At 42.7% G+C, this 17329-nt stretch overlaps 1 long non-coding RNA gene across 3 annotated transcripts; it reads left to right on the forward strand.

Annotated features, from left to right (window-relative positions):
* The first annotated feature begins 66 nt into the window (after positions 1-66).
* On the forward strand, positions 67-16955 carry LOC102551889 (uncharacterized). Of its 3 annotated transcripts, XR_015649451.1 has the most exons (4): positions 67-187; positions 4717-4868; positions 6017-6232; positions 9684-10044. It is a non-coding gene; the product is annotated as an uncharacterized LOC102551889 (long non-coding RNA). The 3 variants fall into 3 exon arrangements; XR_015649452.1 differs by lacking the exons at positions 6017-6232; positions 9684-10044 and adding an exon at positions 16700-16955; XR_015649450.1 differs by lacking the exon at positions 6017-6232.
* Positions 16956-17329: the final 374 nt, after the last annotated feature.

Genomic DNA, 17329 nt, shown 5'->3' on the forward strand with positions numbered 1-17329 from the left:
CCCCGCCCCTCGCTGGGATTGCCAGGCCCCTGCACGAATCAGGTGGTGTCCAGCGCGCAGGCGCATACTTATTCTCTGCGCGGCGTCCGTTTCTCCAGACTTTCCACTTTTGGCAAGCTATGTTCCCTGGCTTGTGTCCAGTCTACAAAAGGTCTTAAAACCACGGAGCAGGGCTTTAAGCGTTTAGGTATGTTCTAGAGTGGAGTTTCACTAATCTCCAGTTGGAGCTGGACACTGGGAAACCGCGGGGTGGGGGTGGGGGGGTGAGGGTAGAACCGGAAGTCCAGCTATCTGGAGTACCCTGAGCTCAAGTCTCGCTTGAGATAAGTAGCTAGATCAAATATATAGACAAAATCAGAGCAAATGTGGGTCTCCGGAAAAGAACCTAAAAGTCAAGCTGTGAAAGTTTTTTTTAATAATATTTAAAAAGCCTCTAATTTAACAATAACTTTAATAAATAAGCACATAGGTTTACTAAAATTTTCGTGACGTGCTAAAAGAGTGCCTTGGTTAATATAAATCGTTATTAATACAAATTAGTTTATAAGAGGGGTGGAGAGATGGCGCAGTGGCTAAGAGCACTTGCTGCTCTTGCAGAGTACACAGTCTCTTACAGCACCATCGTGGGGCAGCTCACAATCCTCAACCCATGCAACCAGTGCTCTTAAACCGCTGAGCCATCTCTCCAGCTCCCCTAATTTAAAATTTCTTTTTTTTTTTTTTTTTGGTTCTTTTTTTCGGAGCTGGGGACCGAACCCAGGGCCTTGCGCTTCCTAGGCAAGCGCTCTACCACTGAGCTAAATCCCCAACCCCTAATTTAAAATTTCTAGTGATAAGAATACGAACTACCCACTGCTAGAGCAAAATAAACAGGCACAAGTGCAACTCCCCAACTCTAGTTTGACTTTCCCTTCAATGTTCCTACCTAAGCAATATTAGGCTTTTAAAAATATAGTTTGCAAGATTTAAGGACTTTTGGGGGTGCTATGAGTGCACTGTTTATTGGCTGCCATGAGTTTGAAATAAGTAGACACAATCAGCTTAAATCTATTGACTGACTTCTTAGTTCGTCTCTCACCAATTGTTGGTCTAAAACTTGGCAGAGATTGCTTAGGGTAAATATTTAAAGAACTGTAATGGTAGGTGTAAAACCTAAACGAATTAGGAGCTTGATGGCTCCACATAAAGGTGGCGGGAGAAAGACTGCACAAAGTTGTCCTGTGACAACACACATTCTCTACTAAAACATAGCAGTTCAGTCCTTGAAATATTGACAAGCAATGAACTAAGAACGGCAATGGAAAGAAGTGGCTTAATAATTTATACATGCCTGTTGAGATATATAAGAAAAGAGCAGGGGTTGGGGATTTAGCTCAGTGGTAGAGCGCTTGCCTAGGAAGCGCAAGGCCCTGGGTTCAGTCCCCAGCTCCGAAAAAAAGAACCAAAAAAAAAAAAAAAGAAAAAAAAGAAAAGAGCAAGTACAGATACACAGGAATTAGGCTTTTCTAAACCTCAAATGCAGCTCCGCAAAAGACAGAAATCTGAGACTGATTGTTAATACAAGCAAAACTGAGGAACTCAATTTCCTACTGTTGGGCGACACACATATCTACAGATAGGGCTCTGAAGTTCATTTTAAGAATAGGCAAGGGGCTGGAGAGATGGCTGAGAGGTTAAAAGAACAGACTGCTCTTCCAGAGGTCCTGAGTTCAATTCCCAGCAAGCACATGGTGGCTCACAACCATCTAGATGAGATCTGGTGCCCTCTTCTGGTATGCAGGCAGAATACTGCATATATAGTAAATGAATCTTAATCTTAAAAACAGACACAAACAAAGAGAACCAGGCAAGTTCAGCTGGGACTGGTGGCATAAGTCCGTACTACTGGATTCTTGGGAGCTCACAGAAGGAGGAAAATACAAGGGCTTTGTGTACCACTTAGTGAGACTGTCTCAAAATGAAAGAAGAAAGCTGGGAGTGTAGCTCAGTGGTAAAGGGGTTGGTAGCATGCATGGAGCTCTACATTGAGTCCTAGTACCACACACACACAAAGCTAAATTCCAGTAAATTAGACTCTCAGCTGAAATAAGTCTACTATACTAAGGAAAGGTATACTAAGGTTCTGATTGGAAAGTAGAGTTAGCTGAAGTATTCACTGAGAACTCATCAGAGCAGTCCCATTTTTTCATGTTGATCCCCAGACTATTCCTTAATCAATGCCGTACGCATTAATCTTCCTCTCATAAAGACTCAACTATCAGCACATACTGATATAGAAGAAACTCAATGTAAGAATTGATTTAACCAAGCAATCGTTAATAGGAAGCATTAAATCAGAAAAAAGTAGAACTTAGCCAAGTGAGCACTAATAGAACACCACAAAGCTAAGGAACACTGCCCAGGTGTGTTAGAGATAAACAAAATTAACAATGCTAGAATGTGTGTTCACCAAGATCACCAGCTGTTAGGCCCATCCCCAAAGAACATGCTCTAACAGGCAGCCCGAGGTTCACAGCCATCATTATGTTCTCTATGATCTTATTTAAAAAAAAATCATAATTCTTCTATGTGGGCAAGGTGACCTGGGTAACAACTATCTGAAAAAGAACAATACCAATGTACTTAAGAAATAATCCTGACAATATCTTAGCCGTGTAAATTTTCCATCTGCCCAAGTGGCTGAACTTGAGTTCTCCTGTCTCCATTCAAATTGTTCACAATGTAACCTCGGTCTGAGATTTGAGGATGACAGCATAGGTAAAATGTAAATGCCTAAGGTATTTATATGTTTGTGAAATATTCTATTCAAGGCGGGAATCTTCCTAGAGCATTAGCCAACGGACCAACATCATTAAAGAGTTTTCCCTTCCTCTCTTCATGTCCAGAGTTGTTAGGATAGGCGAAGCCATTTTGTGTGACTTGGAATAATGTAATGCTTCTGAGATGTGTTAAGGAGCCCATCTCAAGGTAGCTCCTATATGAGGCAAGCTTAAGGCAGGCTGTGATATGTTGATGAATCAACCCTAAGCAGCGAGCCCTGATAAAGCAGTAGGAGTGCCCACTGGAACAGCACATAAACTCCAACTTTGGTGCTGGCCCCAGGATCTTACTACTGTGCCCTCAAAACATTTCATCTCAAATTCTTGGCTTATCTCCAATGACAAAGGAACTCTTGACACTGGCTGCTTTGTGACTCTGGCTCCGGTGACTGTTGAGTTTTTGGCACCGTAAAAGTGTGAGAGTCGCTGAAGGAGGAGCCCAGCTCAAGTTTGCAAAGGCAAAGAGGAAGAATACTATCTGTGCAGGTCAATTACTGTTACAAAATGGTGACCCCCAAGAGGAGCTAGCAAATTCCTTTTGTGCAGAGCTAGGGGAATTTTCTGGAAGAGTTAGGTAATCTCTAACATGATTGGCTAGGTAAGCACAGTTACATTAACACACTTCACATTGGTTGCTATCTAAGTTTTATATATTAGCTTTATCATTTTGTTGATGCCTTGAAGAAATTCCAGGACTTAGCTCTGGGCTTCTCCTCCCCTTTGGCCAAATGTCAGGGCCATCCTTTATTAAAGACTCATTGTCTGTGACGCTCCCATGGAGCCTTGCTTCTTCCCTGGGAAACTGAAATTTTTTCATCCCCAGGGTTTTAGAGGTCTCAGCACCACTGCCAAGTTTACACATGCCTGCTTTGTCAGAGCTCACATGAGACTCTCAAGGATCTTCTGGAACAGTACAGTCCTCCTAGCCTGCCACAGCAGAACGACTTCCCTGGGGATGCAGGTTAGGTCCTGAGGTACACTCAACAGAGAGGATTCCCAGTGGCAGCCTGTAGCATCCCCTACCAGACGTTTTCCCATTTGGTGAGAAGGCTGTTTACATGAGATTGCTGTAATGTTTTTAATAGCACAGCATTATAAGGACTGTTTGCGTGTGGCCTTGTTGTTGGAAGTGTGTCACTGTGGGTTGGGCTTTGAGGTCTTATATCCTCAAGCTACACCCAGTGCGTCACACAGTCTCCTTCGGCTGCCCAAAACCATGAACTCTCAGCTCCTGCTCTAGTACTATGTCTGCCGTGACAGTGCCATGATGGTAATGGACTAAACCTCCGAAACTGTAAGCAAGCCTCAATGAAATGTTTTCCTTTATAAGAGTTTACTTCATCATGGTGCGCTTCACAGCAATAAAACACTAAGACAGAATTGAAGTCCAGACTTCAAAACACAATTAACATCCAAGTTAATCTGTTGGTTGGTTTAGTATAAAAACCCTCTGACTCGAAGCTCTGTGGGAGAATGAATTATCTTTATCCATTCTTAACACCAGGAACATAATGGCACAGGTACTTTATCACTGGCTTTAGTTTATGTATGTGACTACACTCTTGCTATTCTTAGATACACCAGAAGAGGGCATCAGATCTCATTAGAGATGGTTGTCAGCCGCCATGTGGTTGCTGGGAATTGAGCTCAGGACCTCTGGAAGAGCAGTCAGCACTCTTAACCACTGAGCCATCTCTCCAGCCCCCTGAAGTTATTTTAAAGTTAAGGGTCTTGGTACAAAGAGGCATGTTTTGTAGTCTGCAGAAGTGTGCTTGCTCATCTCTGTGGTAAGAGATATGGAACAATTAATGGAAAAGATACAGAGTCAAAGAAAAGTAACCTGAGGATAAGAATTCTTTCTTAACCCATGTTTTTTTCCCCTGGTGACTTCTGGCAGGATCTCGCTTTTTGCAGGCTTTTGACAAGAAGGCTCAGATCTCCACTAACCAGTGGCCACATTTTACCATCATGATCATTGAGTAGCTCACAACCAAACCGTTTGCTTTATCACAGCAAGAAGAGTGAGGAGAGCCAAAAATGTCACAGAAGGTAAATATCACAGGTGGTTATGACAAAGCAATCTTAGCTCTTTTGTTGAATCTCATGCTCAAAGAAAAGCCAATAGATCTAGTACCCAAGTGTAGCATATAAAGGGGTGGAACCGGGAAGTGAGGATTATTGACAACTATTCCATAAATGGCATACCATAGGTAAATGCTGTGACAAAATTCTAAGTGTTTTTCTAAGTTGCAGTCTCCCTTCCCAAAGCTGGGTGTGACTTTAATTTGGAAGCAAGGTGATGCTGATGGAACTAACTCTGTTAAACCTAATTTTTATCAGAATGCTAAATGTTCTTACTCAAGTGTGGCTACCATGCATATAAGACTAGCATGTGGGATGGTACATGTTATCTAGCATGCACCTTCTGAGGCAGCTTAAAGAGATGGAAGACAGAAAAAGAGACAGCAGTATGATCTTCCATAGACAGGCCCATGTTTATTGGCATATATAGTGAGTGGTGGGTCTACTCAGAAGTGTGGGAGAGTGAGTACCTTCAGAAAAAGATGGCCGCTACCAATGATGGGGTGGGAATGATTGTAGCTCCTAGCTTACATGTCTTCCTGTAGTCCCTCTCTTCTGGAGCTGCCAGCCAAAGTTCAGACAGGCATTTCAGCAGATAATAAGACTATTTGTAATCTTGGAGGAACCCTGTTTTATAAGGGAGACACTGCATTATCTCAAACAAAGGGATATAAAAAACAGCAGGGGGTTGGGGGCAGGGCTGTAGAGGAGTGCCATTGCTGGAGTCGGGTAGTTCTGGCTCTGTGGAAGAGGGGTCCTCTGGCCACTTAGCAGGAGGAGAGCTTTAACCTGATTGGCTGTTATGGATCATATTGTCATTCTGCATTCCCCGGGGAGACAGAGATGGGGAAGAGTTGGATGGCTCATGACTCAGGGGTCACCAAACTACTTTCAGGACTTTGAGGGCACCAATCTCTGTTTAACTGTTTTGAGCTGACAAAGGATTGATGAGGGGACTATTATGGTAAATTAAAAAAAAAAAAAATCAGGCACCAACCCATGCTATTGCCGGCACCAGTGGGCCACATGGCATCTACGAGGTATTTTCATCTTAATCAGCAAACTGTTCAGTTAATCTCTTCCTGTTAAATTCTGACCATTTCTAAATTCCCCAGAAAGACAACTCAGAACAACCACCCTCAGCCTCCCAAGTCCAGGACACTGGGTCGACGACTCTTCACAACTTCTTCAGGCTGAATATGGATGTTGAGATATCTTGAAGGGGGCTAGGGAAAATGGCCTTAAGAAGGCCACCCAACAATTGATGCAGTCTCTGATGTTTGTCCTGACTGGATCTGGCCAAAAGCCCCTGAGATCAGGAGTTCAAGCAGGTCAGTTCAGCACGTCTGACTATGAGACTCACTAAAGTTGTACATGTTGTAATATATAAATCTCAAAACAAAAGTTTAGTACCGTCAAGATATCTGTGTGGATTGTATCAGTCTGTAGGGTGTACAGACTGGTTAGGATGAAATTCTGTTTCTTTTTTGTTTTATTCTCTCGAATCTAGTTCTTCCAGGAGTCTCCCTCTATCAAATCTGATCCATATAGCTCTGGAATGTGTCCAGAGCCTAATGGGAATTTGGAAATGGTCATAATTTAACAGGAAGAAATTAGCCAGAATTGATTGTGCAGCCATAATCTCATTTGGTAAAAATCCTTATATTTGTTACTAAATTAAAATTATAATCTCTTACGTTGGTACAGAATTTATTTGATACAAATTTAGGGTTTTCATTCATATGAATTTCGTATTGATATAAAATTGAGATTGATATTGTTACTTCATATAGGTATTGTGCATATACAACACATTTAAGAATACAAGGCTTAGACCCAGTCCTGTAACTGCTATTATAAACTGATCTGAGATGATTAAGCATGTGAGTTAAGGGCCAGATAACAAATTTATGTCCCTGAGATTACTGTTAGGGAAACTGATAATCTCTACCAAGTTAGAATAATTGGTCCTTCAAAATTCTGTGGTTGGGGATTTAGCTCAGTGGTAGAGCACTTGCCTAGCAAGTGCAAGGCCCTGGGTTCGGTCCCCAGCTCCAAAAAAAAAAAAGAAAAGAAAAAAAAAACTATCTTAAAAAAAAATTCTGTATTACAAAGGCCTGTCAGATGATCCTGGGCGGGAAGGCTGAAGACTGATGCTCTTATGTGTGGCTGATGGGGTACTGTATAGGTAGGCAGTTGACTCTACAGCTTGTCTCAGTTCTGCAAGCTGTGTTAGGCTTCCTGTATTTTCAGATAGTGTTGGTCGTTCTCAGATTTCTGATGGTGTTGAAGACTAATTATAGTCTCATAGCCTACCCAGGCTATTTAACATTGAGAATACATATTTAATTGGATAGCTTTCAGATAGTATACAAGCTAGCCAAGACATAACATATGAATTTTTAGCCTTTCTTAAGTTAGAACAGATAACAGAGTATTCTCTTTAATTGATGAAAATGATGGACTGGGTGTTAGGTATATCTTATACTTTATAAATTACAGAGTAGTAATAGTTGTGCTCAGCTTACATCTGAGAGAAAAGTTCCTTTTCTAATTAGACAGAGAGGGGGAAATGTGGATTGTTGTCTATATGCAAGTGAGGACAGGCACAAGGTAAGGCAAGGCCTGTGATCGGGCAGTGAAAAGGTAAGAAGAAGAGGAGATGGAGAAGAAGAATGATGACCCACCCCCGTGTGGCTTCAAATAGCCACAGGTAGATATGGATATCATATAAGGGATGCATTTTTAGAGGACAATTTGTCTTACCTAGCTGGGCAGTTTATATCAATATTAATTGGTTCAGTGTTTATTGTGTGCGCATTTTGTGGGGTGAGAATTTACGATATGAATCTGATGGATAAATTACAAGCTTATTGTGTTTTGATTTTAACGTGTTCCTGGGAGTTTTGACAATAACCACAGGAAGTGGATGCTGGGACTGTGAACAGAGTTCACAGCAGAGAGTCGAAAGAGTGGGGGCTGCTGATGGGGCCAGAGAGTAGCTGGCAACAGCATGGGATGGAAATTGAGAAACTTAGTGAGTCAGGTTGAGACAGTTTGCTGATTAAGATGAAAATACCCCACAGATGCCATGTTGCCCACCAGTGCCGGCAAGAGCATGGGTTGGTGCCTGATTTTTTTTTTTTTTTTTTTTTGTTTACCACAACAAGGGACAAGGAGCAGCAATTAGAGTGCCTCAGAAGAGGGTCCATCCCAAGGGCCATGGTAAACTGGCAAAGATACAGAACATAAGTCATGAAGTAATAGCTGTACAATTGTGTAGGGAACATCAAGAGGCAAAGTGAATGAAGATAATTTTTATGTCAAGATCAACAAAAGCTAATATAAGGTTAAATATAAACTTGTCACCAAGTTAAATGTAATTGTACAAATGGCTAGATCATGTACTGGCATTCTGCAGAGGGATACCTTAACTATAATAACTGTTAGTTTACATCAGACTCCTGCATGTAAGTACCTGGAAGTGGTGTAAAAGGAGGTCAGTTAAATTCAGCATCTAGTTGATAATTTAAAAGAGAAGGAGGATGCTACTTAAGCATTTTTATAGGACTGTCTGGCAAAGTTCCAAAGACACTACTTGGGTATCCTGAACAACTTTCCAAAATGGTGAGTTTGATGATTGTATCTGGCAGCCTCTTTTAGTCAGGGTATTGAGCCTAGAATTAGCTTTTGCTAAGGTGTGCCAGGGTAAAGGGAATGACCCATTGAACCAGCATGCAGGTCACATCCGAGTCAGGTGATGGACTTAGGTACAATGTGCCCCTGTTCACAGACAGCAGCCTCGTATGCCAGTACTGGAGACTGGAGGGCAGAGCACTTGCTATTTGTCCCTCTCTTGTTTTAGACATTTAGGATGTGGATATAGACTCTGAGGTCTTCCATTGGGCAAGAGAATCCATCTCCCTGTCATGTGAGACACGAGCAGCAATTCATCTTTTCTGTTGATAAGGAGAAGGTTTGCCTGGGTTGGCCAACACGACCAGAGCTGGTTAGGCCTACACAGCTGTGGGCAGAAATAGTAGGCTTCTGGCAGGTCTTCCCTCTCTGTGCATCCTGTCCTGGAATGCGACTTACTCTGGAGGGACTGTGCTTCAAGCAAGAGAGGGACTGGGGCCCAGGGACATCTTGCCATGCAAATGTATTATAAATTTAAACTGTTTTACTCATTCATCCAATTCTGGGGAGGGAGGGAAGAACCTGGGTAGGAAGGGACAGGGAGGGGAAGAGGGGAGCATGATCAGGTATTGGGTGGGGGAAAAGGACTGAAGCCCTGAGGGCCAGCAGAAAGAGTAGAAACAGGAGACCTTGGGAGGTAGAGGGTGGGGGGGGGGCGTCCAGAATGTACCAGACACCTGGGAGGTGAGAGACTCTGGGGACTCAAAGGGAGGAATCTTAGGTGAAATGCCCTACAGTGGGGAGAGGGAACCACCTCCAGCAGAAAGACAGGGCATCAAGTCAGGGATCGAGTTGCCATCCCACAGTCAAAACTCTGACCCATAATTGTTCCTGTCTGAAAGAACTGCTGGGATAAAAATGGAAAAGAGCCTGAGGAAAAGAAGGTCCAGTGTCAGGCCCAAAGTGGGATCCAGCTCAAGGGGAGGCCCCAAGGCCTGACACTATTACTGAGGCTATGGAATGCTTGCAAAAGGGGACATATCACGACTGCCCTCTGAAAGACCTAACAAGCAGCTGAAAGAGTCAGGTGCTGATATTTACACCCAAGCAATGGACAGAAGCTGCTGACCTCTGTGGTTGAATTAGGGAGAAGCTGGAGGAAACTGAGGAGGAGGGCAACCCTGTAGGAGGACCAGCAGTCTCAACCTGGACCCTGAGATCTCTCAGACACTGGACCACCAACCAGGCAGCATGCACCAGCTGATATGAGGCCCCCAGCACATATACAGCAGAGGACTGCCAGGTCTGCGTACAGTCAGAGAAGATGCACCTAACTCTCGAGACTGGAGGTCCCAGGAGAGGGGAGGTCTGATGGGGGAGCATCCTCGTGGAGACCGGAGGAGGTATGGGATGTGGAACAGTCAGAGAGTAGACCCAGAGGGGGATAAAATCTGGAGTGTAAAAAAAAAAAAAAAAAAAAAAAAAAGAAATAAAATTTAAAAGAATATTTGATTTTGAATGTTATTTGACCTTTAAGTTCACTTTAAATTTGTTTTGAGTTATTTGTTTTAGGCTTAATTTTAACATATGCAGAAGAGTGTATAATGGGAGATGTAAATTGGTCTTTCTCGCCAAGATTGTCTCTGTCAATGACTTGCCATGCTTATAAACATAGTTCTGAGTACATTAAAGAATTTGACCATTTATAAGGTGACTGACCATTAAGTTGTACATCTTAGTTATCTTTAACAGATTACAGTAGTGAGTAACTCCACCCAAGCCCCACAGTCAGGGTTTCTTGCCAGGGTCCTGCTCCTGGCTGTTTCAACAGTGCCCCCTACAGGAGATAAGGAGTCAGCCGGGGAGGAGTGAGTCAGGCACAGGTGATTTGGGGAATCTCCCAGCTCTGGCTGACAAGCAATCAGGAGCTTCTTTATTTATTCAGATTTCACAGAACAAGGACAGACTAATGGTTATTCATGAAGTACAGAGTATATGTTTGATTTTATATTGTATGTTCAGGGCTACAAGTTCAGTTACAATTAGAAAATACAAATAGAACAGATTTTATTTTTATTATCAGGCCTATAACTCCAACTTAAAGAACCTAAAGAATGTTTCCTCCAGAGCGAACACATGTATTATATGACAGCCTGCTTTTTTTTTAAAAGACGTATTATATGTAAGTACACTGTAGCTGCTCAGATACACCAGAAGAGGGCATCAGATCCCATTACAGATGGTTGTGAGCCACCATGTGGTTACTGGGATTTGAACTCAGGACCTCTGGAAGAGCAGTCAGTGCTCTTAACCACTGAGCCATCTCTCCAGCCCGACAGCCTGTCTTTTAGGCTGGCAGTGTTTGGGCTTTGAAATCACTCCAGACATACAGAAAGTATCTGAACGGGCCTTTTTACGAATAACAAATACTAATACCTAACTTCTTTTACTATACGTTTCATCATCTATGATATAAAGCAGGAAAAGTTTATTTTAGTCAGTCTATTATATTTACTGAGTTCTGTCCTTCCAGGGTTGTGCCCTGTATGGCTTCTGTCCCTCCAGGGCTGTACCCTGTATGGCCCCCTGTCTTTAATGGCCTCACCTAGCTCTGAACTTATCTGTGTTTAACATTCTCCACAGCATAAAGGAGACTCCAGGGGCTGGAGAGATGGCTCAGAGGTTAAGAGCACTGACTGCTCTTTCAGAGGTCCTGAGTTCAAATCCCAGCAACCACATGGTGGCTCACAACCATCTGTAATGAGACCCGATGCCCTTTTCTGGTGTATCTGAAGACAGCTACAGTGTGCTTAATAAATAAATAAATCTTTTTTTTAAAAGAGAGAGAGAGGGGCTGGGGATTTAGCTCAGTGGTAGAGCGCTTACCTAGGAAGCGCAAGGCCCTGGGTTCGGTCCCCAGCACCGAAAAAAAGAACCAAAAAAAAAAAAAAAAAGAGAGAGAGAGAGAGAGAGACTCCAGATAGGGCCAGATAAAGTTAATTTTAGGATTTTCCTAGAAAGACTCAGACATCATTTTCTTAGGAAAAGACATTAAAACTAATCATAATACAGAATGTCTGCGGGAGTGCAACACACAGAGAGCAAAACCCCAAAGTGAAAGACAGAAAGACAGTGATTGTAGCATTCAGCTCAGCTTGGCTGGAATTGTATCAAACAGTGGTGCTGGCTTCATGATTCCCCCTGATTCCAGTGGATATGACTGAACCACCTATTTCCTTTTGGGGGGCATGGGGGGAGTGGTGGTGGTTAAGACAGTGTTTTTCTATGTAGTCTTCACTGTCCTGGAACTCTGTAGACCAGGCTGGCCTAGAACTCAGAGATTCTCCTGCTTCTGCCTCCCAAGTACTGGGATTAAAGGCATAAGCCACCACCAATCAGCAAGTTAGTAACTTTTACAAGATTGGGATTTGATTTTGCTATAAGGAGTCTACCAGAGATGACCACTCAGAGTTTTTAGCCAGTTGTAAGTCTTCTTTCCAACTGACCGTAACTACACTCAGGTATTCAGGGACCTATATAGCCCAGAATGCCCAGAAAACCGGGGGTTTTAAAGGCAGAAACTATACCCTGGCATCCTGCTCTGCAGCTCTGGGGAAGGGTGAGCAAGCAATCTGACAGAAGTTAGTTAGGACATTCTGACCTTGGCTTCCTAGAATAGAGTTGGGTTCCTTTTTATGGGACTTTCTATCAGGGATATCAAATTCTAGTAAAACCTTAAATGGCCTCAGCAAAAATACAAGACTGAGGAACTTTTGCACTGTCTTACCCTGTTACAATTTTACCCCTCTTAAGTTTGAGGCTTAAAATTATAATTTTTGAATTAAAGATGCTTCAGTATAAAAATAAACTTTAAACTGTAAATACAGTCTATGGAGAGACTGAGAACTTCATTTTCCTGACCCTTTTATGGTGTCCTTTTACAAGATATCACAGTTTTTTTATGACTCATTTTCTCCAAATAGCGAAAGCTTAACAAAGTTAGCAGAGACATAAGTATTTAGATGGCCATCTTTAAGTCAGTTTCTGTTAGCCTGAATAGACCTTTAAAACCTTAGGAATTTATAAACCTTAATCATCAAACATATGTTGTCCATAAACCCTATTTTCCTTAAACCCTGTTCACGGTTTTGTTCTTAAATATTATTTTTGACTTTTTGGACAAATGTATCATACAAAAAAATCTGTTATTATTGAAAATATTTCAGAAGCTTGGTATTTTCTCCTAAGTCTAGGGAAAATAAAACAAACTATCTTGGAGGCCTTAGTCTAATTTAAGAAATGGGGGGTGAGGGAGAGGATTATAACCAGATGGATCAGTAGGACTAGGAAGTTTTATAGTTGCTACCATAAATTGGTTTATGCCATATGGTTGCATTAACTAAGACAGCAGTGAAGTCACATGACACTTAACCTTCTTTATAACATTAGCAAACACGGCAGTTAAGCACATGATTGCTTCCATTCTGATGGCAGCAACCAACATGGGAATTTGCTTAAAGTGAGCCTATCAGGCACACCCATTCCCTCCACCCCCTTTTAAAATACCGAATTTCCCCAAACAGTCATCTGTCTTAGGGTTTCTGTTCTTGTAATGAAACACCAGGACCAAAAGCAAGTTGAGGAAGAAAGGGTTTATTGAGCTTACACTTCCACATTGCTGTTCACAGGAACTCAAGCAGGGCAGGAACCTGGAGGCAGGAGCTGATACAGAGGCCATGAAGGGGTGGGTGCTGGCTATTGGCTTACTTCCCCTGGCTTTCTCATCTTGCTTTCTTATAGAACCCAGGACTACCAGCCCAGCGATGGCACACCCCGAAAGGGTTGTCCCTCCTCCCTCCCTCACTAATTGAGAATTCCTTACAGCTGGATCTCAAGGAGGCATTTCCTCCACTGATCCTTTCTCTGTGATGACTCGAGCTTGGGTCAAATTGACACACAACCAGTCAGTATAACTTTGCAGTATTAGCAATACCCAGAATACATTTGAATCTCTGTAAGACTAAATCCAGTGATCTCATATGTACAACCAATTTGTGCGTACGTGTAACCATTCACGCTTTTCTATGTCCGACCCAGTTCCCAAATAATGACACAGAGACTTATTTGTGAAGTAATTCCTAAGCCTTAAGTGAGGCTTGTTTCCCACTTACTATTCTGTGTCTGCCATGCAGCCAGTTACCTCTCCTCAGTTTCATGCACCGAACTTCCTCCACATCTCTCTCTTCCAGAGTTCCTAACTGTGTGTCTTCAGACAGGGGCAGACAACTTGAAAAGCTTAACAAGATTTTTTATTCCCCTCTTTTATAAAGATATGTCCTGGATATGTCTTGGTGGTACAGAAAAAAACAAAGGCATAAGTTAAGAGTCTTATGCTATCTTAGTTAACCATTGTAAAGAGACAAACTATTCAGGCTTAGCAGGCATTCAGTTCTAGGTGTGGCTGTAAACTGGAACTGGGATGTCATTGAGTCTCAAGACAAAGGGGGCTCCCATAAGCACGTGGCCAACGTAACAGAGGCACCTCTGGCTTAGGTTCCATGCTCACCTTGTCCCGGCGTTTTCGCTAGGTGGCATGTGTGGTCTGTGAGATGGAGTGTGGCCTCAGACTGTGACAGAGCTATACTGAGGTAAGTGAGAGATGGGAAAGAAATGGCCTCAGAGAAATGGTGGCCCTGTAGGCCCATTCGGCCCAGGATCCTTAAGCAAGTGAGAGCCAGGGAGCCTGTGGGTGATTAGTGGGTTCAAATTCCCTTCCTTGGACTTGGCACCATATGTTAGATTTTAAAGTTAATTTTAGGATTTTCCGAGAAAGACTCAGACATCATTTTCTTAGGAAAAGACATTAAAACTAATCATAATACAGAATGTCCCTCCAGGACTGTGCCCTGTACATTAGATTTGGCACCATAAGTTAGATTTCTAAGGCAGTTTAAAGAGACAGAAAACAGAAAAAAAGACAGCGGCCTGATCTTGGATGCTAGACCAGAATGAGTCTACGGACACACATGGCTGTTTGAGATTTCCTGTGGAAAGAAATGGCAGTGACCTTTGATAGGGGTAGGAGTAGCTACAGCATGCAGTATACATTTCCTCCCATAGTCCCTCCCTTCCGGAGTTGCCTGCCCATGGTGAGATAAGCTGTCTCAGCAAATAACCGAGCAAGATTGTCTGATATCTTAGAGGAAACCTGCTTAACAGGAGAGACACTACAAGTAAACACCTTTAATCCTAGTACTTGGAAGACAAAGACAGGTGGATATCTGGGAGTTGAAGTCCAGCCAGGGATACATAGTGAAATCCTGTCAGGGAACAAACAAACAAACAAACAAACAAAACAAAACGAAACAAAAAACAAACACAAAACCCTGAAAATAGCACTTACCAATCATAGAGGTAAGAATGGTGTGATGAATATGTTCCTTTTTCCATAATCTATTGCAACCTTGCATAACCAAAGCTTTGGGTTAAAAATACACTGACATGTTACTTACTACATTCTTGTTTGACTGGGTGGTTCTGTTCCAGGTACTGTTTTTTGTTTTGTTTTGTTTTGTTTTGTTTTTCCGGAGCTGGGGACCGAACTCAGGGCCTTGCGCTTGCTAGGCAAGTGCTCTACCACTGACGTAATCCCCAACCCCTGTTCCAGGTACTGTTAAGTGGGGTTGCTCACAAGGATACATTCAATAAGAAACTTGACTGGCGCACTTTGATCTAACACATGACCGCCCTCTCCACACAGCTTTCCACACCACGAGCTGTGCTACCTGATTTTGTTTTTTCTCAAGCAATAGGATCTAGAACTTTTTTGCAGTGTGATTTCTACATTGAAATCCGGGAGTTTTTCAAGACACATACTTTGGATGTATAAGCCCTTGACAAGCCTTACTTGCCACATGACCAGTACCATCATCGTAAAGAAATGAGTATTGGGAGCAGCAGAACGCATCTGCCCGCCACAGGTAATGATTCACAGCCATGTATAAACCTTCTTTAGAGCAAGTAAGATGCCAAAGAACTGGCTCAATCGAAAAAAACGAAAGCAGAGTGGAACCTGACTTGTTAGCCCTGCCAGTCCCACGCTGAGTCAGCCGTGCCTCGCCCTATCTAACAGTGAGAACACCCATTCAGAGCCTGCCCCACATGGGGCCCATACATAATCAGCCACCCAATTAGACGAGATGGATGAAGCAAAGAAGTGCGGGCCGACAGGAACCGGATGTAGATCTCTCCTGAGAGACACAGCCAGAATACAGCAAATACATAGACGAATGCCAGCAGCAAACCACTGAACTGAGAACGGGACCCCCATTGAAGGGATCAGAGAAAGAACTGGAAGAGCTTGAAGGGGCTCGAGACCCCATATGAACAACAATGCCAACCAACCAGAGTTTCCAGGGACTAAGCCACTACCCAAAGACTATACATGGACTGACCCTGGGCTCTAACCTCATAGGTAGCAATGAATAGCCTAGTAAGAGCACCAGTGGAAGGGGAAGCCCTTGGTCCTGCTAAGACTGAACCTTCAGTGAATGTGATTGTTGTGGGGAGGGCGGTAATGGGGGGAGGATGGGGAGGGGAACACCCATTTAGAAGGGGAGGGGGAGGGGTTAGGGGGATGTTGGCCCGGAAACTGGGAAAGGGAATAACAATCGAAATGTAAATAAGAAATAGTCAAGTTAATACAGAAAAAAATACCTTGGGGGGGGGGGGGGACAATAGCATTCATTTAAAAGAGCAAAGGAAGCACAAATAAACCCCAATCTCAGAAGTATCAATTTCAATCAACCTGGAAGCCCTAGGAAACAGTGTCGTTTAGGATGATCAGTCCTTTAACAACACACTGAGAACATCGTGAAATTACCCGTGAAATTGCCATTTGAAAGTCAATGGTAACTTTATTTTTGGACCAGTTCTAACTACGAATGACTCAACTCCGTGTATTTGTTTTCTGAAGCGCGTTCCTCTGACTATACAGTTTTTACTTTTTTAGTTTCAGGCAGGATCTCACCCTGTATCCCCAACTAGCCTGAAACTCAATATGTAGTCCAAATTGGCCTCAAACTCAGGAGATACCCTCTCGCTTCTGCCTCCTGGGTGCAGGGGTACACACCACTAAGTCCAGTTTCCATTTTTTTCTGTAGCTTTTACCTGCCCTTCTTGAGATGAAAAAGACGGTCATTTTGAAATGAACAGCTGTCACTATTGTATGACAACCCAAATACATGCAATGTTCAATCACACCACTCAGAAGTCTTTGCTGAAAGTCACGGACGGCTTACATGCTCACAATATAAATATTTACAGTTCATTTTGGAAATTTTTATAATCAGCTATATTAGTATGAAAATGCATTAACAAATTTATATTTGTAATAAAAATTACAAAGTAATTTTAAAAGGTTTATCTGTTTTTGTAAGTATGAATATTTTTCCTGCATGTAGATATGTGCACCAGTTGCATGCCCTGTGCCCTCAGAGGCTCCAAGAGGGTGCCAGACGCAGAGGAACTGCGCTTCTGGATGGTTGTAAGTTGCCGTGTGTATACTGGGATCGAACCTGAGTCCTCTGTAAGAGAACAAGTGTTGTAAACCATGGAGATGTCTTTCTAGTTCCCTACAACATAATTTTTAAGTGGGCAAAGGGAAGGATGTTGTATCGCAGTGGGAGCCAGGAGCTTACAGTGAGGGGGAATCTTAATTACCCAAGGCTTTGTCAGATTCATATGACAAAACAATTTTGTGCAATTGTGCAATTTTGTGCAATTAATCCAAA

Source organism: Rattus norvegicus, chromosome 1 (genome assembly GCF_021556685.1).
Source record: "Rattus norvegicus strain SHRSP/BbbUtx chromosome 1, alternate assembly SHRSP_T2T, whole genome shotgun sequence".
Classification (NCBI taxonomy): domain Eukaryota; kingdom Metazoa; phylum Chordata; class Mammalia; order Rodentia; family Muridae; genus Rattus; species Rattus norvegicus.